Source organism: Mauremys mutica, chromosome 9 (assembly GCF_020497125.1).
Source record: "Mauremys mutica isolate MM-2020 ecotype Southern chromosome 9, ASM2049712v1, whole genome shotgun sequence".
NCBI lineage: Eukaryota > Metazoa > Chordata > Testudines > Geoemydidae > Mauremys > Mauremys mutica.
Window position 1 is genome coordinate 29,774,140 of NC_059080.1, and position 6,617 is coordinate 29,780,756.

Below are 6,617 nucleotides of genomic sequence, written 5' to 3' on the forward strand. Positions count from 1 at the left end.
CATTCATAAAGCTGGCCCTGATGCCCAGAAGTTGCATGTGAAGCTTTTTCTCACTGTAGCAGACGTAATTTCAGTCATCAGAGAGGCTAATCATTAGCATTACCACTCTATTATCTCCTAAACCTTAGCTCAGACTTTCAGCTTGTTTTATATGGAGATCCAAATATAAAGTTTAATGCTGGAGTAGTAAGGAAGAACTTTGAAATAACATCTTTGCATTTTCTTTACCCTCCATAAAGGTGATCAGCATTTTTCTTCAAAGACTGATCTACATTTCTTCATACTGCATTGATATTAGGTTCGTGAGCACTTCATTGATTTCTAATTTGCCCTTCCAAGAATAGTTTTAAATGTCAAAGCACTGGCAAATGAGATTTAGGGAACTGATAAGCTTCAGAAAAGGAATCTGTGGTTAAGTCCTTATTAGCTAACAACTCCTGATAAATATTGACAAACGAAGATACAGAGCTTTTATGTCTCAACCCAACCTAATAAGCCACATGTTCTTTTGCAGAAAGGTAATATACTGAAGTAGTGAATAAATATAAAGGCCATTTGCAATAGTTTATATACAAATGCATATTTCAAATTTTTACATTTTATAGCTATCTTCTGTCACTCCTTTGTTATCAATATTGTTCCACCAAGTGACAAATATGCTTATTTAGATGCTTTGGAAGTTGTCTTTTCACTGTGATTGTCATTTGGCACAAAGCCATACAAACCACAATGATGGATATCCTTGAAAGATTGAAAGGTGGGTTTGTGAATGAAGCTAGTGAGATTAATTGTAAAAAGCCCTAAGGTTCAATAGCCATGTTGCATTCCACTAAGAGATACCATGCATGTCATTCACATTACAAATTTAGTATTTGAAAATATATGCTTGAAAAACATGATAAAATACTATTTGAATGTTCCTTAATGTGTCTTATTACTTACCTTAAGTTTTAAGATGAATCCTATTTACAACTATTTGAATAACAAGCATACTGAAAAACTGTGTCTCAACAGTAGAGCAAGTTGCATTGTCTCTGGTGCCCTATGCATATCTGCAAACGGACATACCTGTATCATCCTATAAGACACGTAGGTATGCTACTGACTAGTATATACCCACATGTTAAAGTGACATCCTGTACATATTTTCCTGTCATCCATGGAAGTTTTAGTCACTGTGACAGCACTGTTTTCCCATTGTGTTGTCTTCCTTAAATTGTCCATGCAAGGGATCTTGGTTTGGAGCAGGTAGGTTAATACACAGCATATTTCTATTAGTAATATAATGAATTTATATTTATTGTGTAATGTAACAATCATAATAAAAGAATCAATAGTGAACACTCCCAGATTAAAATCTATAGCTATCCACAGCACAGCACACTTTCCTTTAGAAAAGCATGGGTGTACACAAGCTGCAAGGATAAGGAAGCGCTACTAAAAAAAAATGGTGAATAAACATATTTACATATAATGTAGTTTGTTAAACTCCAAAGAAAATTGACAAACCTGATTGGTTTCAAACTCCCTCCCCACACAAACAATGAATCAAATGTCAGGACAATATAGGCCACTATGAATATATTACATATACTTTGTGCATTTTGGAAATAGACAATGGAGCGTTTATGCGAGCACAGGTACGTGTTCTGTTGCAACACAGGCATCTGTGCTTGAAACCTTGACCATTATAGGTCTACTATAGGTTTTGACACTGGTATCAATGGGCGCTGCTGAGGAACCTAAGTCAATAATGCCCTAATTTTAGCAGCTACTCCTGTTGAATGTTTGCAAATACAGAGGGCACTCAGAGAGAAACTAGTGAGCTTCGACTATACAACAGATGTGAGCCACTCAGAAGGTGTGCATCCAGGGCCGTCCTTGGGATTTATGGGGCCCTATGCAATATTATTAAACCGGTGCCCCTATGCCCAACGGCAACCCGGCCTCACATGCGTATTTTAGATAAGGGTGGTCTTTTGAAGGATTTATTTAAAAAACTATATGTCTGAAGATCCAAGCATTTAGGCTAAAGATGAATACTCAGATTGTGCATCTAAAAATCTATGCAAGGATTTTTTAGCGATGTGATTTCATAATCTTCAGCAACACACTAAATATTTTTAAAGCAAATGTTGAACTAAGGTCCTGTAGACGAACATGTTCTGAGTAAATATTACAGTAATGAACAACTGTTTTTGTTAGTAAATTCAGAAACTGACAGTATATACCTGGGGGTGGCAAATGCCCATTAAATGACTTCATTACCACTTGAATGGTTCTTTAACAGTTTCAGTATTGTGCAAATAGGTCTGGCAGGCTGGAAGGCTTTTTCACTTAAGTACTAGATTCCCCTCCAGAGGAAGACTCAGCAGGCTGCAGCAGCCAGCTGTGGTGGGAGCCTGCAGGAAGGGTCAGAACAGGGATAGGAACGGGGTGGACACTAAGGGTATGTCTACACTATGGGATTATTCCAATTTTACAGAAAACTTTTTTTAAAAACAGATTGTATAAAGTTGAGTGCACGCGGCCATACTAAGCACATTAATTCGGCGGTGTGCGTCCATGTACCGAGGCTAGTGTCGATTTCAGGAGTGTTGCACTGTGGGTAGCTATCCCATAGTTCCCGCAGTCTCCCCCGCCCATTGGAATTCTGGGTTGAGATCCCAGTGCCTGATGGAGCAAAAAACATTGTCACTGGTGGTTCTGGGTACAGCCTCACCCCTCCCTCCGTGAAAGCAGCAGCAGACAACCGTTTCGCGCCTTTTTTTCCTGAGTGAACTGTGCAGACGCCATACCACAGCAAGCATGGAGCCTGCTCAGCTCAAGACAGCAATCATGGACGTTGTAAACACCTTGTGCATTCTCATGCAGTCTATGCTGAACCAGGACCTGCAAAACCAGGTGGGGAGGAGGCTGCTACGGCAGATTGGTGACGAGAGTGATGAGGACATGGACACAGAATTCTCTCAAACCGCGGGCCCCGGCACGTTGGAGATCATGCTGGTAATGGGGCAGGTTCTAGCCATTGAATGCCGATTTTTGGGCCCGGGAAACAAGCACAGACTGGTGGGACCGCATAGTGTTGCAGATTTGGGACAATTCCCAGTGGCTGCGAAACTTTTGCATGCGTAAAAGCACTTTCATGGAACTTTGTGACTTGTTTTCCCCTGCCCTGAAGCACCAGAATACCAAGATGAGAGCAGCCCTCACAGTTGAGAAGTGAGTGGCAATAGCCCTCTGGAAGCTTGCAACACCAGACAGCTACCGGTCAGTCAGGAATCAATTTGGAGTGGGCAAATCTACTGTGGGGGCAGCAGTGATGCAAGTAGCCAAAGCAATCACTAAGCTGCTGCTACGAACGGTAGTGATGCTGGGAAATGTGCAGGTCATAGTGGATGGCTTTGTTGCAATGGGATTCCCTAACTGTGGTGGGGGGCGATAGATGGAACCCATATCCCTATCTTGGCACCGGAGCACCACGGCACCCACTACATAAACCGCAAGGGGTACTTTTCCATGGTGCTTCAAGCACTGGTGGATCACAAGGGACGTTTCACCAACATCAATGTGGGATGGCCGGGAAGGGTTCATGACGCTCGCGTCTTCAGGAACACTACTCTGTTTAAACGGCTGCAGCAAGGGAATTACTTCCCAGACCAGAAAATAACAGTTGGGGATGTTGAAATGCCTGTAGTTATCCTGGGGGACCCAGCCTACCCCTTGATGCCATGGCTCATGGAGCCATACACAGGCAGCCTGGACAGTAGTCAGGAGCTGGTCAACTACAGGCTGAGCAAGTGCAGAATGGTGGCAGAATGTGCATTTGGCCATTTAAAGGGACGTTGGCGCACATTACTGACTCGCTCAGACCTCAGCCAAACCAATATCCCCATTGTTATTGCTGCTTGCTGTGTTCTCCACAAGCTCTGTGAGAGTAAGGGGGAGACCTTTATGGTGGGGAGGGAGGGTGAGGCAAATCACCTGGCTGCTGATTATGCACAGCCAGACACCAGGGCGATTAGAAGAGCACACCAGGAAGCAGTGCGCATCAGAGAAGCTTTGAAAACCAGTTTCATCACTGGCCAGGGTACGGTGTGACTGTTGTGTTTGTTTCTCCTTGATGAAAACCTGCCCCCTTGATTGACTCATTCCCTGTAAGCAACCCACCCTCCCCCCTTCGATCACAGCTTGCTTTCTAAGGAAATAAAGTCACTATCATTTAAAAAACATGTATTCTTTATTAATTGATTATAAAAAGAGGGAGAGAACTGACAAGGTAGCCCGGGTGGGGTTTGGGAGGAGGATAGGAGGAAAGGAAAAGGCCACTAAAAAAATTTCAAAATAATGACAGCCTTTTAGTTGGGCTGTCCACTGGGGTGGAGTGGGCGGGTGCACGGAGCCTCCCCCCACGCATTCTTACACGTCTGGTGAGTGAGGAGGCTAAGGAACATGGTGAGCGGGGAGGGTGGTTATACAGGGGCTGCAGCGGCACTCTGTGATCCTGCTGCCATTCCTGAAGCTCCACCAGACGCCGAAGCATGTTGGTTTGATCACGCAGCAGCCCCAGCGTTGCATCATGCCTCCTCTTATCTTCCTGCCACCACCTCTCATCTCGAGCGTCTCTCCTCTCCTCCCATTCATCTCTCCTGTCCTCCCGTTTGTCCCTCCTGTCCTCACGGTTACTGGTATCTTTCCTGTACTTTGATACCACATCCTTCCACTCATTCAGATGAGCTCTTTCATTGCAGGTCACTTCCATGATTTCTGAGAACATTTCGTCTTGCGTCTTTTTTTTCCGCCGCCTTATCTGAGTTAGCCTTCGGGACGGAGTAGGGAGGCTTGAAAAATTTGCAGCTGCAGGAGGGAGGGAAATAAGGGAGAGAAATATTTTAAAAGATACATTTTTACAGAACAATGGTTACACTCTTTCACGGTGAACAACACTATTCACATTACATTGCACATGTGATTTCCGTACAAGGTCGCATTTTGCATCTTTTTAATATTGAGTGCCTGCAGCTTTGGTGTTAGAGATCACAGACGCAGGTCCGGGCAACAGAATTTGACTTGCATGTGGCCATGGTAAGCCACTGTCTTTCGGTTTCTGCAGCCTTCATATATCCAGTGCCCTCCTTTCCCAAATACCAAGCAAAGCCCGTTGAGTGCTGCGTCTTTCCTGTTAATGTGCAGCAGCAGAAACCAAACTTCCCCCAGCATCCAATTCTCTGGGATGATCGCTTTACCACCACCCCCCTCACCGCGTGCCTGGTATCAGGGAAGATCCCTGCTAGCCAAACGCAGATCCCTGCTAGCCAATCACCCCCTGCTCCTCCGCCTGCTTGGCTAACCGCAGGGAAGGATTTTTTTTTTCAGCCACAGGCAAACAGCCCAGTAGGAATGGCCACCTCTGTTCCCTTAATTAAATTCCCATATTTCAACCAGGTTACCATGAAGATATCACTCTCCTGAGGATAACACAGCGAGATAAAGAATGGATGTTGCTTGAATGCCAGCAAACACCGGGACCATACGTTGCTAGGCTTTGTCATGCAATGATACCAGATTACTTGCTACATGCATGGCGTGGTCAAGTGTCCTACCATGGAGGACAAAATAAGGCTGCCCTGCCCAGAAACCTTCTGCAAAGGCTTTTGGAGTACCTCCAGGAGAGCTTCATGGAGATGTCCCTGGAGGATTTTCGCTCCATCCCCAGATATGTTAATAGACTTTTCCAGTAACTGTACTGGCCGCGAATGCATCCCAAGTCCTCAGGGCAAATTAATCATTAAAAAATGCTTGCTTTTAAACCATGTTTTATATTTACAAGGTACACTCACCAGAGGTCCCTTCTATGGCTTCATTGTCTGGGATAGTGGCTTGGGGGGGCTGGGAAGGTAATTCCGTCAGGCTGAGAAACAGGTCCTGGCTGTTGGGGAGAACAGTGTGCTGTGTGCTCTCTGCAAGCTCGTCCTCCTCCTCATCTTCCCCGTCCACAGAATCCTCAGGCATGGCTGAGATTACCCCCGCCTCGGAATCCACAGTCAGGGGTGGGGTAGTGGTGGTGGATCCCCCTAAAATTGCATGCAGCTCAGCGTAGAAGCGGCATGTTTGTGGCCCTGCCCTGGACCTTCCGTTTGCTTCTTCGGTTTTCTGGTAGGCGTGTCTGAGCTCCTTAACTTTCACACAGCACTGTACTGAGTCCCTGGTGTGGCCTCTCTCCATCATGGCCTTGGAGATTTTTTCAAATGTTTTTTCATTTCATCTTTTGGAACGGAGTTCTGTTAGCATGCAATCATCTCCCCATATAGCGATCAGATCCAGTACCTCCCGTACGGTCCATGCTGGAGCTCTTTTTCGATTCTCAGACTGCATGCTTACCTGTGCTGATGAGCTCTGCGTGGTCACCTGTGCTGATGAGCTCTCCACGCTGGGCAAACAGGAAATGAAATTCAAAAGTTCGCGGGGCTTTTCCTATCTACCTGGCCAGTGCATCTGAGTTCAGATTGCTGTCCAGAGCGGTCACAATGTTGCACTGTGAGATAGTGCCCGGAGGCCAATACAGTCGAATTGCAGCCACACTAACCCTAATCCGACATGGCAATACCAATTTCAGC